Genomic DNA, 19,382 nt, shown 5'->3' on the forward strand with positions numbered 1-19,382 from the left:
TATGATCATCTCAATAGATGCAGAAATAGCTTTTGACAAAATTCAACATGCATTAATTGTAAAACTCTCCAGAAAGTGGGCATAGAGGGAACCCTCCTCAACATAATAAAGGCCATATATGACAAACCCACAGCCAACATCATTCTCATTGATGAAAAACTGAAATCATTTCCACTAAGATCAGGAAGAAGACAAGGATGCCCACTCTCACCACTATTATTCAACATAGTTTTGGAAGTTTTAGCCACAGCAATCAGAGAAGAAAAAGAAATAAAAGGCATCCAAATTGGAAAAGCAGTGAAACTGTCACTGTTTGCAGATGACATACTATACATGGAGAATCCTAAAGATGCTACCAGAAAACTAGAGCTAATCAATGAATTTGGTAAAGTGGCAGGATACAAAATTAATGCACAGAAATCTCTGGCATTCCTATATACTAATGATGAAAAATCTGAAAGTGAAATCAAGAAAACACTCCCATTTACCAGTGCAACAAAAAGAATAAAATACTTAGGAATAAACCTACCTAAGGAGACAAAAGACCTGTATGCAAAAAACTATAAGACACTGTGGAAAGAAATTAAAGATGATACAAACAGATGGAGAGATATACCATGTCTTGGATTGGAAGAATCAACATTTTGAAAATGACTATAGTACCCAAAGCAATCTACAGATTCAATGCAATCCCTATCAAACTACCAATGGCATTTTTCACAGAACTAGAAGAAAACACTTTACAATTTGTATGGAAATACAAAAGACCCCAAATAGCCATAGGAATCTTGAGAAAGAAAAACGGAGCTGAAGGAATCAGGCTCCCTGACTTCAGATTATACTACAAAGCTACAGCTACATTAATCAAGATAGTATGGTACTGGCACAAAAACAGAAATATAGATCAGTGGAACAGGATAGAAAGCCCAGAGATAAACCCATATACATATGGTCACCTTATTTTGATAAAGGAGCCAAGAATATATAATGGAGAAAAGACAGCCTCTTCAATAAGTGGTGCTGGGAATACTGGACAGCTACATATAAAAGAATGAAATTAGAACACTTTCTAACACCATACACAAAGATAAACTCAAAACGGATTAGAGACCTAAATGTAAGGCCAGACACTATAAAACTCTTAGAGGAAAACATAGGCAGGACACTCTATGACATAAATCACAGCAATATCCTTTTTGACCCACCTCTTAGAGAAATGCAAATAAAAACAAAAATAAACAAATGGGACCTAATGAAAGTTAAAAGCTTTTGCACAGCAAAGGAAACCATAAACAAGACCAAAAGACAACACTCAGAATGGGAGAAAATATTTGCAAATGAGGCAACTGACAAAGGATTAATATCCGAAATATACAAGCAGCTCATGCAGCTCAGTATCAAAAAAACAAACAACCCAATCCAAAAATGGGCAGAAGACCTAAATAGACATTTCTCCAGAGAAGATATACAGACTGCCGACAAACACATGAAAGAATGCTCAACATCACTAATCATTAGAGAAATGCAAATCAAAACTACAATGAGGTATCACCTCACACCAGTCAGAATGGCCATCATCAAAAAATCTACAAACAATAAATGCTGGAGAGGGTGTGGAGAAAAGGGAACCCTTCTGCACTGTTGGTGGGAATGTAAATTGATACAGCCACTATGGAGAACAGAATGGAGGTTCCTTAAAAAACTAAAAATAGAACTACCAAACTTCTCAGCAATCCCACTTCTGGGCATATACTCTGAGAAAACCATAATTCAAAAAAAGCATGTACCACAATGTTCGTTGCAGCACTGTTTACAATAGCCAGGACATGGAAGCAGCCTAAGTGTCCCTCGACAGATGAATGGATAAAGAAGATGTGGCACATATATACAATGGAATATTACTCAGCCATAGAAGGAAACAAAATTGAGTTATTTGTAGTGAGGTGGATGGACCTAGAGTCTGTCATACAGAGTGAAATAAGTTAGAAAGAGAAAAACAAACACCGTATGCTAACACATATATATGGAATCTGAAAAAAATAATGGTTCTGATGTACCTAGGGGCAGGAGAGGAATAAAGACGCAGATATAGAGAATGGACTTGAGGACACAGGGAGGGGGAAGGGTAAGCTGGGATGAAGTGAGAGAGTAGCACTGACATATATACACTACCAGATGTAAAACAGATAGCTAGTGGGAAGCAGCTGCATAGCACAGGGAACTCAGCTCAGTGCTTTGTGACCACCTAGAGAGGTGGGATAGGGATGGTGGGAGGCAGTCACAAGAGAGAGGGGATATGGGGACATATGTATACATATGGCTGATTCACTTTGTTATACAGCAGAAACTAACACAACATTGTTAAGCAATTATACTCCAGTAAAGGTGTTAAAAATCTTTTTGAAAATGCAAATGGTGATATTACACATTCTCCATAAAAAGAGCTTACCGTTTAAAGAAAAGATTTTTATCAAAGATAAGTCCTGTCTCTGCGCCTGTGAGAAGTGATTCTTAACCACTTGAGCCATATTTAGCTTTCTGACTCACCTAATGCTGCGGGTGGGGTGGGGTGGTGGTGGGCAGCTGTGACACCAAAGAAACACTTGTGAAAGTCAGCCATGAGTCACAGCTCACCTGAAGACAGATTTAATCATAAGATTATACAACACTTTTCTTTCTCCTCTTGTTAGCACCACAACAGAGGTCTAGTATAATAAAATTGGATTACAGCTGAAGTAGCTGTAAGACACAGACTTTTTCTGATGAGGAGTACTAAGAGAAGCCTGTAGTTAGGGGAGACAAAAACAAATACTCCAAAAGAATCTGAAGCTTCTGGCACCCATAGCTACAGCGAATACTAAACAAATTCATCTCTAGCCAAATGAATATAAATCCTCACATTAATGTCCCACTTATTTCAGGTCCTATTATGTAATGCAATGTATCTGATGTTTAATAAAAACTTACAAGATATGGCAAAAGGTAGAAAAAACACAGACTGAAGAAACAAAGCAGGCATCCGAACAAGACTCAGATATAACTCATATATTGTAGTTATCAGAGAGAGAATTTAAAATAACTATGTTGACCTAATCAAACTTCTAAGCTCTTGCACAGCAAAGGCAACCATAAACAAAGCGAAAAGACAACTTATGGACTGAGAGAAAATATTTGCAAATAATGCGACCGACAAAGGCTTAATTTCCAAAATATACAAACAGCTCCTACAATTCAATAAGAAAACAACAAACAACCCAATCAAAAAATGGGCAGAAGACCTAAATAGACATTTCTCCAAAGAAGACATACAGATGGCCAACAAACACATGAAAAGATGTTCATCATCGCTAATTATAGAAGAAATGCAAATCAAAACTACAATGAGGTATCACCTCATATCAGTTAGAATGGCCATCAGTAAAAAGTCTGCAAATAACAAATGCTTAACAGAGTCTGGAGAAAAGGGAACTCTCCTACACTATTGGTGGGAATGTAAATTGGTGTAGCCACTATGAAAAACAGTATGGAGGGTCCTCAAGAAACTAAAACAGAGAGTCACCATATGATCCAGCAATCCCACTTCTGGGCATATACCCAGGCAAAACTCTAATTCCAAAAGATACCTGCACCACTGTTTTCATAGCAGCACTATTTATAAATAGCAGCACAAAATAATGCCATTTACAGCAACATGAATGGACCTAGAGATTATTATACTAAGTGAAGTTAAGTCAGAAAGAGAAAGAACTAATACCATTTGATATCACTTATATGTGGAATCTAAAATATGACACAAATGAACATATCTACAAAACAAAAACAAACTCACAGATATAGAGAACAGACTTGTGGTTGCCAAGGGGGAGGGCTGGGGAGGGAAGGACTGGGAGTTTGAGATTAGCAGATGCAAACTATTCTATATAGGATGGATAAACAACAAGGTCCTACTGTATAGCACAGGGAAGTGTATTCAATATCTTGTTTTAAACCATAATGGAAAAGAGTATGAAAAAGAATATATATGTATAATTGAGTCACTTTTCTGTATAGCAGAAATTAATACAACATTGTAAATCAACTATACTTCAATAAAAAAATAAAATAACTATGTTTAATTTGTTAACAGTTGCAAAGGAAAAGGTAGACAACATGCAAGAACAGATGAATAAGTAAGTAGAGAGTTGACAACTCTAAGAAAGAATCAAAAAAGAAATGATAGAAATAAAAAACAATATAACAGTAAAAAATGCCCTTAGCAGACTCATGAGTAGACTGAACGTAGTCAAGGAGAGAAACAGTAAGCTTCAAGGTATGTCAATAGAAATGTCCCAGACTGAACTACAAGTAAAAAAAGAATGAAAAAAAGAAAAGAAACAGAATATCCAAGAACTGCAGGACAATTTCAAAGGACAAAACACACACAACTGTAAAATCCAAGGAGAAGAAAGAGATAATGGAGCAGGAAAAATATTTGAAATAATCCTGGCCAAGACATCTCTAAAATTAAAGACAAACACCAAACTACAGGTCCAGGAAGCTAAGAAAACTCCACACAGAACAAATACCAAAAAAACCTACACTTAGGCATATCATATTCACACTGCAGTAAACTGACTTAAGGTTTGATGAGCTCCATTATCATGATCCATTAAAATCTAAAACTGACTACCACAATAGAAACTGCATAACGTTCATTACCAGGAAAATGATGAAAAGGAAAATTGTGCTTCCCTAGTTTGTAAAAGTGCATGTACCTTAAAATGGTACTTACCATAAAATTACTTAGTGCAAACATCATACACTATGACAAAACATGAAAAACAGTACTCTTAAAGGAGAGAAAATATAAGAACAGCCATGATCACCATTTGCATTCACTGGTATAAGAGATCCTAACCTGTTCAATTAGATAATGGAAATATAAGTGAAATTTTAATAATGTTATTTTATAGATATTATCAATAAAATTATATAATTTCAAGAACTACAAACTAATAAAGCCAGTAAGAATTCAGCAAAGTTGCTTAGAAAATATAATGATTAAAAAGCAACATTACTATACAGACACAATCAGCTGAAAATGTAACGTTTTAAAAGTCCATTTGCAAAAGCACAAAATCTTGTAAAGAAATAAAAGAGAAATGCAAGACATATAAGGAGAAATGTATACAACCTTATTATAGGACCTGTAAAAGGTGATTGATAGATATATATACATTAAAAAATTGAAAAAATATTTCTTCCCAAACTAAAATAAAATTAGAGTAAATGTGACTCCAGTAAAATTTACATGATTTTTCATCAGACTTCTCTATGTCCAAAATTGAAACAGAGGATGAAGAATAAAGAGCCAACATTGGCCAAGGCAAGTGTGAAGGAGGAATGGAAGGAGTGGATTCATTCATCCTACTATCCATCAAGACGTAAGTAGAATAATTAGATTACAGCATGGTATTTGTGCAAGGATGATGAATAGAACAATAAAATAAAATAGAAAATCAAGAAATATATCTATGCATATATGAAAGCTCTGTGAATGGCAGAATTAGAGTTTCAATTCAATAGGGAAAGGATAAATTATTCAATAAAAAACAATATCAGGACAGTTGGTTACCAGCATGGAAAAAATAAAATAGAACTCCAAATATAATATAATTTCCACACTATCTAAAAAAATGTAAAGATACTTTTAAAATATTAAAAGAATACATAGAAAAATATCTTTATTTCTTCAATAGCAGAGAACAATAGCTTAAACAATGCAAAAAAAACCCACAAAGCACACACACATATATCAAACCAAAAGAAACAACTGATAATTTTACCACATTAAAATGAAAACATTTTATCTGGGTAAGGAGTTCCTGAGATAATCCCTTTTCTAGAGCTTGGGGTCCTTTGTGCATATCTCTCTTCGTAAAAATGATTTACTTCCTTTGGTCACTGCACCGTCCTTTAAAATTAAAGACTGAAACTATTAAATATTTTAAAAAGCTGATGAAACTTGATGACATTAAAGTATGTTGAATTAAGGCATGCATACTGTGTGTGAAATGTTAAATGTGTCAGTAGCACTTATATTTAAAAACTACCTCTGGGTTACTAGTGTAGGTAAGCCCCAGAATTCTCATAGACCTACACTAAATAAGATCCAGGAATATTCTCAGCTGATACCATAAAAGAGGGTGCTTAATGGCCATCTCTACAGTACAGTCTGAGGCAACATAATCTCATCCAGTTCACCACTATTTTACTGGTAGATCCTCTGATGGAAGTGCTATTTCCCTTGAGGATGGGAAAGGGTCAAGCTTCCTTGGGCATCTGAAAGCTGCAGGAACAATTTCACAACTCTCACTCTCCTTTGACTTTAGTGTATGCAAACCACTCCTGAATGTTAATAAATATTAGCTATATACCTCCCTCTTAAGCCCTGCTGAGTGTCAAGGTTCAAACGCAGACATTGAAGCGTGCCTGTTTATGACTCATACCTTGTGAGGTTGTGTCTGATTTAGGAAGGAAAAATCTTATTCCCCCCTCAACCCCTGAACCTAGAATATTAGTCCTTAATGAATACAGTGTAACATTATGAAAGTGAAAACACTAGCCATAGATTATGGGCAATATGTGTGTGACCCAAAAAATCCATGAACGACTATAATGCAAAATATATTTTTAAAAACTACTACAATCTGGTAAGAAAACACACCCTAATATAAAGATTAGCAAAGGGTTTCACCAAAAAGAAACTCTGAAAGGCCAATAAACTCTTGCACAGATTTTCAATGTTACTAATATATCAAATAATTTCAAGTTAATATAAGAATGAGAAAGCAACCCGTATCAAATATGGCAATTCCAAAGTAATAGACACAGTAATATTTCATAATACCTAAGGAATTTATTTAAAACCTGAAACATGGAAGAAAGTTCAACAATGAAACTACTGAAATGTTTATACTGGGTTTTTTTTTATTAAGACATTACTTTTTAAGAGCAGTTTAAGGTTCACAGCAAAACTGAGGAAAAGATAGAGATTTTTCATATACTTACTATTCCCTGCCTCCACACATGTATAGACTCTCCTATTACTAATATCCTCAACTAGAGTGGGACATTTGCTACAACTGATTAACATAAAATTGACACATCATAATCACTCCAAATCCATAATCTACATTACCATTCACTCTTGGTGTTTTACATTCTCTGGGTTTGGACAAATGTATAATGACATGTACCCATCATTATGGCGTCAGACAGAGTATTTTCACCGCCCTAAAAATCCTCTGTGCTCTGTCTATGTACCTCCTACCCCCAAACACATAGCAACCACTGATCTTTTTACTGTTTTCATAGTTTTGTTTCCAGAATATCATATAGTTGGAATCATGCAGTAGGTAGCCTTTTCAGATTGGCTTCTTTCTTTAGTAATAGGCATCCGTCAATTAGGAATAAAACTACTATACAAATCCATGTGTAGTTTATTTGTGTGGACATAAGTTTTTAACTCTTTTGGGTAAATAGAAAAGGAGCATGACTGCTGGATCATATGGTAAGAGTATGTTTAGTTTTGTAAGGAACAGGCGAACTGTCTTCCAAAGTGGCTGTACCATCTTGCATTCCCACTAGCAGTGAATGAGATTCCTGTTGCTCCACATCCTGGCCAGCTTTGGTGTTGTCAGTGTTCCAGATTTTGGGCTTTCTAATAGGTGTGAAGTAGCAACTCACTGTTGTTTTAAGTTGCATTTTCCTTATGATATATGATGTAGAACATTTTTTCACCATCTGTATATCTCCTTTGGTGAGGTACCTGTTAAGGTCTTTGGCTCATTTCCTAAATATGTTGTGTTTTCATTGTTGGGTTTTAAGAGTTCATTGTGTATTTTGGACAACAGTCCTTTATCAGATGTATCTTTTGAAAATATTTTCTCCCAGTCTGTAGCTGGTGCTCTCATTCTCTTGACTTTGTCTTTCAAAGAGAAGTTTTTTTTTTTTTAATTTTTAAAGAAGCCCAGCTTATCAATTATTTCATTTATGGATTGTTTCTTAGGTGTTGTATATAAAAAGGCATCGCCATATCTAGTGTTATCTAGATTTTCTCCTATATTATCTTCTAGGATTTATAGTGTTGTATATTACATTTAGGTCTCTGATCCATTTTGAGTTAACTTTTGTGAAGGTTGTAAGGTCTGTGTCTAGATTCTTTTTTTTGCTTGTGTATGTCCAGTTGTTCCATCACTATTTGTTGAAGAGGCTGTCTGCTCCATTGTATTGCCTTTGCTCCTTTGTCAAAGGTCAGTTGACTATACTTATGGGGGTCTATTTCTGGGCTCTCTATTCTGTTTGCCTGTCCACTGACCTATTTGCCTATTCTTTCACTAATACTACACTTTCTTGATCACTGAAGCTTTACAGTAAAACTTGAAACTGGGTATCATCCGTCCTCCAACTTTGCTCTTCTTCAATATTATGTTGGTTATTCTAGGTTTTTTGCCTCTCCACATAAATGTTAGAATCAGTTTATGAATATCCACAAAATAACTTGTTGGGATTTTGACTGGGATTGCATTGAATCTATAGATCAAGTTGGCAAGTAATGGCATCCTGACAATATTGAGTCCTCCCCTCCATGAACATGGAATATCTACTTTTTTAGTTGTATGTTTATACTGTTTTTATGTTTTACTTGCATGAGATCCTTTTATATGCTCTGGAATTTACTTAATCACTTAAATTATTAAATTACATCGTTGTTTTTGTGATACAAGATAACTTGTATAAATTTAATCAAACATTATGAGGTTTATTCTTGTTTTCAATTTTTTAGTAAACTTCTATTTATTCAGAATGATTATGAAATGCTGGTTAATTTACATTATAGTGAAGTGAAAATTCCTATACGTCCTAAGCAAAGATTACTAATTTGCAAGGAATTGTAGCATATCAAAACACATCAAATACGAAAAAGAGAAATAAGATATAAATCTCTATAACTAACCATTCCTCATAAAGATTTCTGGTGCCTTGGAATTGCCATTCTTATTATTTTTAATGTATTTGATCTGTGTATTTTTAAAGTAAATCCCTTATATTTGCTACTTCTCATATGAGTATCTTGCATAAAAGTGCATTGCAAAATGTATAAATAAGTGGTCTTTTGGTTTATTTGGAGTAGGTAGACTACAGTTACTGTTTTCTTAATATCTAGACATTTCTGAAGGTGACTCAAGAAATAGCCTGTGAAACAAAAGCATAAAAAATAACTATTTGAGAAAAACACCTGCCTGAGTCTAGAGCACAGACTTGATAATTTCTGAGGTTTGAAATATATGAGAACAAAATATTACCTGTCACATGGGTATCATGTGGCAAAAATAATGATAAGGATACTAACAAGACTGGGTAAGGATAAGTTAGACTTAATGACTGCTAGATTCTTACTTGACATTTTCTTAAATATCTTCCTTATTTATCATTACTTTTCATAATGGAACAGTATAGATCTCTTTTCATAAATATCCTTGCACAACTGCATGAGGAGCCATATGTATGGATTTTCTCCCCAGGTACTAGAAATCAAGAATACCACCGTGAAACTACCAATAAAATGTAGCAGAGCATTGCTGAAGAGGTTTAAAGAATCTCTCTATACCTTTAATAAAAGTTCCTTGTATGTTAGGATGCATAGAGGACAAATCCAAGAAGTGATTCAGATGTTGGATGTCTGCCAGGCTCACTATTATGTCACTCATTTCCTGGATACCAGTTTCCAGACTAAGGATATTTACATATAACTGCATCAATAAAATCCATGAATGACATAGGTCTGCTCATTATCACTGTAATTGTTATATATAGAGTCATCCTTTAATTAAACCTGTTCTAAAATTTTGAGATTCTACCATTTCATTTCAAGACACATATAAGAAATATTGAAAAGTGCTTCAAAATATAACCCTGATATAATGAAAACATTTTATTAAATTACATATAAAATGTTTTGTCAGAATTTCCTTTTCAGTCCTCTCCTTTGAGTAGAGAATTCTTATTACAGAAAAGTGTATCTTTCTGTCTCTTTAAAAATAATGAATGCATGTTTTCAATTGTGGATTATTTCTGTGTTAGAATCATTATTGTGGTAGGTATTGAAATAATCTAAAAGGCACTCATTTTCCTGTAACAGAACTCTATCTTCAAGACATAAAAAAGTAAGCAGGTATTAAAAGGTAATTTGTTTTCCAGATATTAAACAGTATGTTAAGGCTTCAGGATTTAGCATAGTAATCCATATTGGCATGCAAGTGATCAAAAAGAAAGCCAGATTCTTATTATGGATTTAGAATTGCCCGACATTGAGAAGGATAGACAGCTTAAAACAAAAGTTGCTTTTACCTCAGCAACAGAGCTTTCGCCTCAGTTGCCAAATCTTATGCACCTGATCTTTTACCATATAAATACACAGAAAATGTGTTTTATGTCAAGTAAGTTATACCTTTAACATTCCTAATAGTCCATTAATTAACTAAACAAATGAGATCAAGCTACCTGCAAGGTCACAGTCATCATCCATCCAGCTTTATATATGTAACCAGGGGTGATGGAAGAGGTTATCATAAACATCACTTCCTGCTTGTCTGCATCCCCAATGGTGTGCTTTATTTATCCCCTCTAGGTGATAAAATATCTTTAGCACCACTGATGCTCTTAAACATTCTAGGTACCAAATACTTTTGTGTCAAAACCATATTATCTAAGTTAAGTGTATTATCTAAGTTAGCAGTTTTCAAAATCAAGTCTCTAGGTTTTCTTATATTATTAATGTTTTCAGCTGGTAATGATATGTCTCTGAAGTCCCTGAGTTTTACACATCTTTCCATGTAGTTCTAAGCATACATTTCACTATTTCCTCCCTTCATATTATGTCATTAGCAATATTAAGTTACTGTTTATGACCAATATAGCATACACATATTCTCACAGTCTGTGAGTTTCTTCCCATGGTAAATCATGAATTTTTTGCTAAAAGAAGTCTTTGTACTGCCAATTTTTTCCTTTTCTGTAAAGTCTCCCACACACTGTTGAATATTGATGGAGAGATGCCTCGGTTTACCCAGAGAATTCCAAATCTGACATATGTTAAAATACCCTAGTGCAGAGCACAGTGATATAAGGGAGGTGAACTGCATAGTCAGTGGAACAGGGTGCTCATCACAATAAACTGGGTAAGGTTGGGTCCATACAAATTGGATTTTTTCCAATGGGTTTCATAGCCAATGCTCTGCAATTAAGACTGTTGCCGTGCATCTAATGTCAGTTGCCAGGAGTACTCTCCACATGACATCAGTTTCTTCTGGTCCTAAACGTAAAGTAATCATTATCTCCTAAAGCAAAGCATTTATTCAGACCACTTCCCAGGACTCCTCACAGTAAGAGCTGTAGTGTTAGCAACTCACAGGGCCAACACTAACAGTAGGCAGAGAGTGCAGAGGCTTTTCTAAATCAAATATTGCCAGCTAAGACATTTTAAATTTTGGTGTCAGTACTTAAGGGCTTTGGGGAGAACTTGCATTATCTCTCTAGCTTCTGGAATTTTTACCTAAATGAGACAACACATCAGCACATTAACAATAGTCCAAGGTTGAAACCTATCTCTGAAGCCCAGACAAAATCTACTTCTGGTAAGAATTACATTGGCATAATCTCAGATGCAAGTAAGCTCTTTTTACACTGAACATGACTATGTGTAGCTTTTCATCACTATTTATCTTTTGCTAGTTCTTTCTGCATTGTAATACTCTTACCTCTCCTACTGATTTATAATTATTTTTAGACAAAAATTTCAGTCGGATTCATTTGTACCTGCTTCATAACAGCAAGGACAGGGTCTTGATCCATCACTTATTAAAAAACAAGACACTGAAGAATGATGCTGAGGCTAAAACGGGGAGAGGGTGACAGGATAAGGGCACTGAAAATTCAGACACCTGCTGTGAATGGTGAGCATGCAGTAAGTTGGGGTCAATCTCTGACAAAAAAAAAATGCAAAAACAAATGAAGAGATCTAATAGTTGATACTTAAAAATTTTGTTCCAGTTGATGTCCTTGGAATCTTTCTTTTCTAAAATAAAAGCAAAAGAATGCTCATGTTTTACATGATAGAGAGAAGCTTCCTGTATCTTACCAACCAATGCCTTGGATTTAACACTCATATTTAAACATTTGAACATTCATATTTAACATTTACCATTATTAGTATAGAAGTAAAATAAGTTTATGCCACTACTTGCAATGCTATTAGTTCTAGAAATAAAGAAGTCTGGCTCTTGTCAGGTAAATCAGAGTTTCAGGAACTTTATAATAAATGTCATGACAGTTGTAAGGAAAACTGTCTCAATAAGTCACTAAAGAAAGGCAAACAACAAAATAACAATAACAAAAAACCCAAGTTGGCAGAAAGGCAAAATTTAAGTACTAATTTTCCAGTAACAGTTCCTGTCTGTTATAATTTTCTCTCCCTGATACTCCAGTGATTTTTTTTTTTGGATCTCAGGGATTTTTCTCTCTTAAAACACACACACACACACACACACACACACACACACACACACACACACACATGCACACACACACACACGGGGCGGCGGGGGATTGGGGGGGAACTCTATGCCTGTGTTCACAGTGCCTAAAGGAAAAAAAGGGGTCACAATGTTGAGCAAAACGGACATGGACTGTGACCTTATAGTGCTTTCCATCTGGAAGGGATATCAGTATTAGTCAGACAACTGTACAAAGAGATATAACATGTTAATGAATTACAGTTATATGGTGCTATGAGACCATATAGTTGGGTTGGCCAAAAAGTTCATTTGGGTTTTTTCCATAAGGTGTTACAGAAAAACCTAAACGAACTTTTTGGTCAACCCAATAATAAAAGGATGATCTCATCAGGCGGAGCAAGAAAAGCTTCCTTCAAGAAGCAACTACTGTGTTGATATACTAGGCAAAAAGGAGATGGGAGTGGTGATCTGCTTAGGGAGAAGCAACCATGTACAAAGACCTCATTGGAGGTCACATGACAGGAAAGAGGAACTGAAAGGCCTCTGCATCTAGAATGCAGGGAAAGATGAGTTGGAGGCATTTAAAAAAGTGCTAACCCATGGGAGTGTGGTAAGCCAGGAAAGGAAACTTGGTGAATGTTCTAAGGGGAATGGTCTTCAGAGAGGTGTGTCATCTCAATTTTGTATTTTTTAAAGCTCTCTATGGAGAGCAGACAGAATAGATGCATCAGTGGGCGTGAGCAGGTAATTCAGGAGGCCTCTGGAGTAGTCCGGGGGAGAAATTATGGTAGTTGGGACCAGGGTACTGATGGTCCCAAATGAAGACAAGTGGATGAATTCAAGAATAAATTTTGGTAGGGAAATATGACCAGATTAGGTGACCAAATTGTGGAATAAAGGAGAGGGGTGAAAAGAGGTTTCTTATTTTTTCTGGTACATGATGATGTCATTTACTGAGCTCAAATCCATCAAAAGAGTGTATTTGTAGAGATGGCCAAGAGCTTAACTTGCAACATGTTAGATTAAGGCACTTAGGTGATTAGGTATATCAATTTGGAATTAACTGGCACTAAGTACGTAAGTGAGAGTCATTAGCAAGTTTGCTTTCTTTGAGAAATTTTTTATTCTCCCTTCCTTTAAAATGAGCACTGCATGATATAACATGTTTACTCTCTGCTCTACCTGTCAGAATTATTGAACCTAATTCATGTAACCACTTTAGCATATTACTTTGTCCTATCAATAACACTAATTCTCTATCTATGTTTTTGTGGCTCAAGAATCTGGAATGATTTCAAGTATATACATACATACCTAAAGATATTAAGCATAAAAGAAAACTGGTTGAGAGCATATTCACATTTTTAAAGCTACCTCATAGAAATAATATAATAATCAAATAAATTAATGTTTATTAAAAAGTACTAGAAAGTGTCAAATGATTATAAGTTGGTCATTATTATGATGAGGGGCTAAGCCACTGTCAATAAATGTTATCAGAGTTGATAATTTACAAGTCTTAAGTGTAGGGGAATTTTTTTCAGAAAAATAAGTGTTTTAAATATTATATATTTAATGTCATTAAGGATACCTTAATATTTAGAAGGCATACTAGCCTTGTAGAGTTATTATCATTGCTGTTATGTGTATAGTAAACAATCTTTAGATAAATATATACATACCTATATATTTACACAGGCATGCACATTTCCTATTCAGATATTACTGTTTTTCCTTTAAATTTATCTGTGCTTTAGCTAAACAAGAACAGCAGAAACAGACAGAAGCACTACTTACTGGCCAAGACTAATTGAAGATGCCACAATGAGAAAAATAGCCATCATAGCAACCACCACCATCTCAACTGTCCTGTACTAATAACAAACAGGCATTCCATTCCCACATTATTTTACTACTTCTCCATATTTTACTACTTCTCCATTCATATTTTTTGCTTCCACTAAGAAAGTTCCCAGTATCCCATTTAGTTTTTTAAAGGGATTTTAATGGATGTGCTATGAATTTTCAATGAGCTATTTGAAATTTGAGGAATCTAATTAGGAATGTATTTACTTTCTCTTTTTTAAACGTGATTAATTCCATGCAAGACTTTCAGCCTAATGTTACTCCAAAGAAAGAAATTAATAGGGAAAACGAGACTCTACTTTTACAGACTAATGGACTGGTGATTAAAAAAATTGAATTAAGCATTAACTCAGAAGTGTCCTTTTCAATATATAAATTATTTCTGTTTAGCCTTCTATTGCCAGGTTAATTAAGTAAATCCTCTGGCCTTGATTATAGCTATTAGCAAATGAAAATGTAGTTGAATTCACTAAAGTCTTGTGATTTACACTAGGGAATCTATGTCAGTAAATATATCCCCTTGGCTAACAGCTTTCATAAAGTCAGATGCTTATTTAGATAAAGAAAAATAAATAATGTTTCCCTTATCTGTGGAAAACAAAAAATCATTAATTATCTAATTAATTGTTTGGGCAGATAAACTCTCTGGGATTTCTTGTGACGTTGCCTTTAAGAAATAAACCCAATACATTCCACATCTTCATAATGTGTGAAATCACCTCAGGCTCAGAGATGATCCTCAATTTCCTTAAGAAAAGTAAAAGGTGGAAAGTTTAGAATGTCTTCCTCAAGTTGTTTTATTTAATAAAAAGCTCAAGGACAAAAGTCATGAAAGCAATTCTTAAGAGAAATGAATAAATCATGTACAAAAGGAGCACAAAGTAATAAAATATACATAGAAAAAACCTACACTAAAATAATGATTTGTAATCTATCTTCTGTATACTCAAACTCATCATTTTATGCTACAGTTATAGCTATAATGAATTAACCTCAATATAACCTAATATATCCTTTTGTTTATGTCTTAAAAGTAGTCCTTCTATATTACTTTGAGTACACTAGCAACGATATACTGGCTGCCTGTTTTAAATCTTATACAACGTAGCACCCTGATTCATAAATTCTTAACAACAGTCTCTATATTCCCTTAAGGACACAGACCTGTTTGTGGCTGGCATTTTAAGCTGTAATATATTGCAAAATAAAACTAAGCTTATTAAGTATCTCCTACCCATTCCCTTCAAGGAAATTTCAATTGCCAAGCACCTAATTACTGAGAGACAATCTAGGCTATATCAAACTTCTGCTCCCTATACAAATGCACACAAAATCATTTTCTGTGTGGTCACTTTGTGATACAAATATACCCTTAACAGCAGCAAGGGATGCTTATATCAAGTGTTTGGGAGAAGAAGGAAAAAAATAAACATGTCAAATTTAAACCAAATAAACTAGAAAAATGGCAAAATGATAGAATCTTATACATGGACCAGGAAAGTCTAAACTTTTCCAAATAAATTGTCTTTATTTTTTAAATCCTGAGAATATAGTCATGTAATTGATGTGTTTACCTGATTTATCCAGTAATTAGAAAGCCAAAAGATAAACATGTAGCTGGGAATTTGGTTTTGGGTAGTACACAATACATTATGTTATATAATTTGTAATCTGTCCCTCTTTTTCATTTTATTATCATACATGTGATTTCCCTTTTCCTTAGTTTTTCCATATGCATATTTATAGGCTGCCATAACTCTCCTTCAATGACACAGAGAACATATCATTCAGTAAATCAACCAATCAGGAAAAGTGCTATTTCTAGCACCAGTCGCTTACCCTCCATGTAGCACTAGAAATCACAGGCCTGGAAAGAGTACTCGATTTTTAAGAATCAAAAAGCAGGGATTTTATTCCATCTTCATAACTCATTAGCCAAGCAACTTTGAGAAAATACTTGGTCATTCTGAATCTGTTTATTCATGTGCAAACATTATTATTTTAATCTCTCCTTTGTGTACGCCTCAAGGCTGCAAATATGAGTCATGATAACACAGGTGAAATAATCTCAAAAAAAATCTGCAGATTCCATAAATATATAGGTTAGCAACATACAATGTGGTAGACTTTGTACTTCCAGAAAGACAGGACTCAAAAAATAAACGAAATAATCAGTGATGAATAATGCTGGTTTTTAATTTGTATATTAATTTGCAAGATTTCTATTTAGCCTCCCCTAAGCGTTTTCGAACCCACTGGCCAATGATCAAACTGAATGCAAGTAACTTACTTCTGGAGTCTGAAGAGTTCCTCACTGTTGAGAAGGAGTCAGCACTCGGCCTGGCTGCTGCAGAAGACGGACAGGGTGAAAGCATCTCCAAAGTTGATTCTGAGGATGGTGACAGAAGTAAGGTGCTCAGCTACTACATATCTTCCCAACACCTGGCAGAATGGTTACAGGGACTCTTCAAAGGAGACAAGCACAAAAAAAGTATATCAAAATATGCTTATGAAGTATCTTTGAAAAATATAGTTGCTGTTAACTGTGTGATCGATTTCAAACTCTATCAGGAATATCACTAAACAGAATTTAAATAGATTTGCATAATAAGGCTTTCCAGTGGAATGTGCAATATGCTCTGATTCCAATAGATATGACAGCAGTCTGCTTTTCATTTTTGGAAATTTTCTTACCTCATAATTGAAAACAGTTTAAACAATCAAAAGATACATCACAGTTCAATTTTCTTTGTATTTCAATTAATTAAACTTGTAGGCTAATGTTAAACAAATTGCGTAAGTCAACAAATACTAATCATCACGTACTAAGTACCAGATACCTGATGCTGGGGATACAGCAGTGAATGAATCGCATTAGTTTTGCCCTCATGGAGCTAATAGTTTTGTCATGTTCCCTGTTTTTTCTTAAATAGGGAAAATCCATTTATGTCAACCCATATGTCGAGGGAAAAAATACAGACGTGCCATTTATATTTTAACTTCGAGTCAGCAGATTGCTGATTTCTACCTTTCTGAGGGTTCCATGTCAATTTAAATAATAATCTACCTAGCTCTATCAGACACAATATTTAACTTTCTTTCCCCTAAGATGTATATAATAGTACCAACTGATATTCAATCACTGTCATTTTTAATGTAGAAACAGGCTGTTTTAAAAAATGTTCTTGAAATGAATAAAAGCATTTTGATTTTATTTTGGCTATGGCTTATTTTATCTGCAGAGGCAAACATGAGGAGTGATACAATTCCAAAGGGTAAGAATAAAAAACAGACAGAAGATGACACAAGGATGACTCGGGTTTCGTTTATTGTTACTGCTATCTCCATTTGTGAAGATGTATGAATGGTCTTATAAAGCCAGAATTTAAGAGGGTGATTACATTGTCCTGACATACCCAATAATTAGGACTTTATTCAAAAAGGAAGTTAAACTATTGCTAAATTAATATGGAATTTATTCCGAAATGCTAAAAATCAATATACAGATAAATGGTAAATTTGAATAAAAGTACATTACACTTTATTTATTTCAAGTTATTTTTATGAATCTGTGAACCAATCCTATCTATCTTTAAAATTTATATTTATCATGAAAGATGTTATTATAAAATTATAGAATAAATCAGACACAACCCCCCCACAGATATAAATCAATCATATGCCAAACATCTGAGATACCTATTGTCTGCCTTTTCATTTATTTCCTTCCATGAATATTTTAAACTAAATTTTACATTTATATATACATGGTAATAATATAAGAAATCCAAAAGTAAAAGTAAATCACCCTTTAAAGCAAGATATATCCCCCTCAGAAAGAACCAATTTCACATTTCAGAACATCCTCTGAGAAATATCTCATGCATATATAAGCGTGTGTGCATGTGTAGATTTTTATACATACATAAGAATTTTCTATGCTGTTTTGTCCTATTCCTTTCATTTAATATATCATGGCGATTATTCAATTTCTACCTTCTATCATCACCACCATCCATTCCATCAGTCAATATCTATCATATGAATACAACATAATCTGCTCATAATATGTCCCAATTGAAAATTATCATTTCCAGGATTTTGTTATTATAAAAATGGTATAACCAACATCCATGTATTCATGCACATGTGTGATTGAATAATATATTAAGTTCCTGGTATAAGTATAATAAGTTCTTAGAACTAAAATGTTTAAGCCAAAGAAACCTCATTGTTTTTGAAACTCTGATTATTTTCCCTTCTCTGTAGTAACGAGGTAGTATTTACTACTACAGCAAGAATAAATGTGAATTTATAATTACTTTATATTAGTGCATTAGGATAGCAAATTATAAGTACTTCCAATTATTATGCTAACCAAAAGGGAAAAAAAGGATCGATGATCAAGGGTATTTCTGTCTTCATTTTAACATGAAAAGCATAGAAACTAATACAATCCCATCTAATTGAAATTCCCCAGAGAAAGTTCTTTATATGTATGGTTATATAATTTATTAATGGTAACATTTTTCTTTGGTTATACTATCTTTTATTAAGAAATTACGATGTGTTAGCTACTAAAATAAATGTGTTATCCAAATCAGTTCTCTCAGGAATCAAATGAGATAAATATATATTCATGTACAATGCTATACAAAATAAAGCAGGGATAGAGCTAGTACCTGGCAAAGCTGGAGGTTTCACCAGGGCCATCTCACTCCAAATCAATGCTCTTATATCTCATAATGTAAGTGAGGATTTCAGAAAACCATTACAGATTCTATAGTAAACAAACCCCAAAAAAGGTGCTATTTCTTTTTTTTTTTTTTTTTTTTTTGGTCCATGTATTTTGTTTGGCAAGAACAATGCCGAAAACAAGAGATTTTAGATTGGGATTCTAATAAAGCCATTTTCCCGTGTGATCTCATAAAGATTTCCTTTTCTTCATGACAGTATGTT

At 34.0% G+C, this 19,382-nt stretch overlaps 1 protein-coding gene across 6 annotated transcripts in view; it reads right to left on the reverse strand.

The window, feature by feature from the left end:
- The window catches only part of LRFN5 (leucine rich repeat and fibronectin type III domain containing 5), a gene marked incomplete at its 3' end in the record, with an annotated part of 254,541 nt that overhangs the window by 119,194 nt on the left and 115,965 nt on the right, over nucleotides 1-19,382 (reverse strand). For 5 of the 6 annotated variants that reach the window (XM_079914201.1, XM_079914199.1, XM_079914197.1 and 2 more), the window contains one exon: nucleotides 16,714-16,888. Of the gene's footprint in view, nucleotides 1-16,713; nucleotides 17,195-19,382 lie in introns of those variants that run through there. The other variant, XM_079914198.1, reaches the window with a different exon arrangement.

This window comes from Stenella coeruleoalba (assembly GCF_951394435.1).
Source record: "Stenella coeruleoalba genome assembly, chromosome: 2".
Lineage (NCBI taxonomy): Eukaryota > Metazoa > Chordata > Mammalia > Artiodactyla > Delphinidae > Stenella > Stenella coeruleoalba.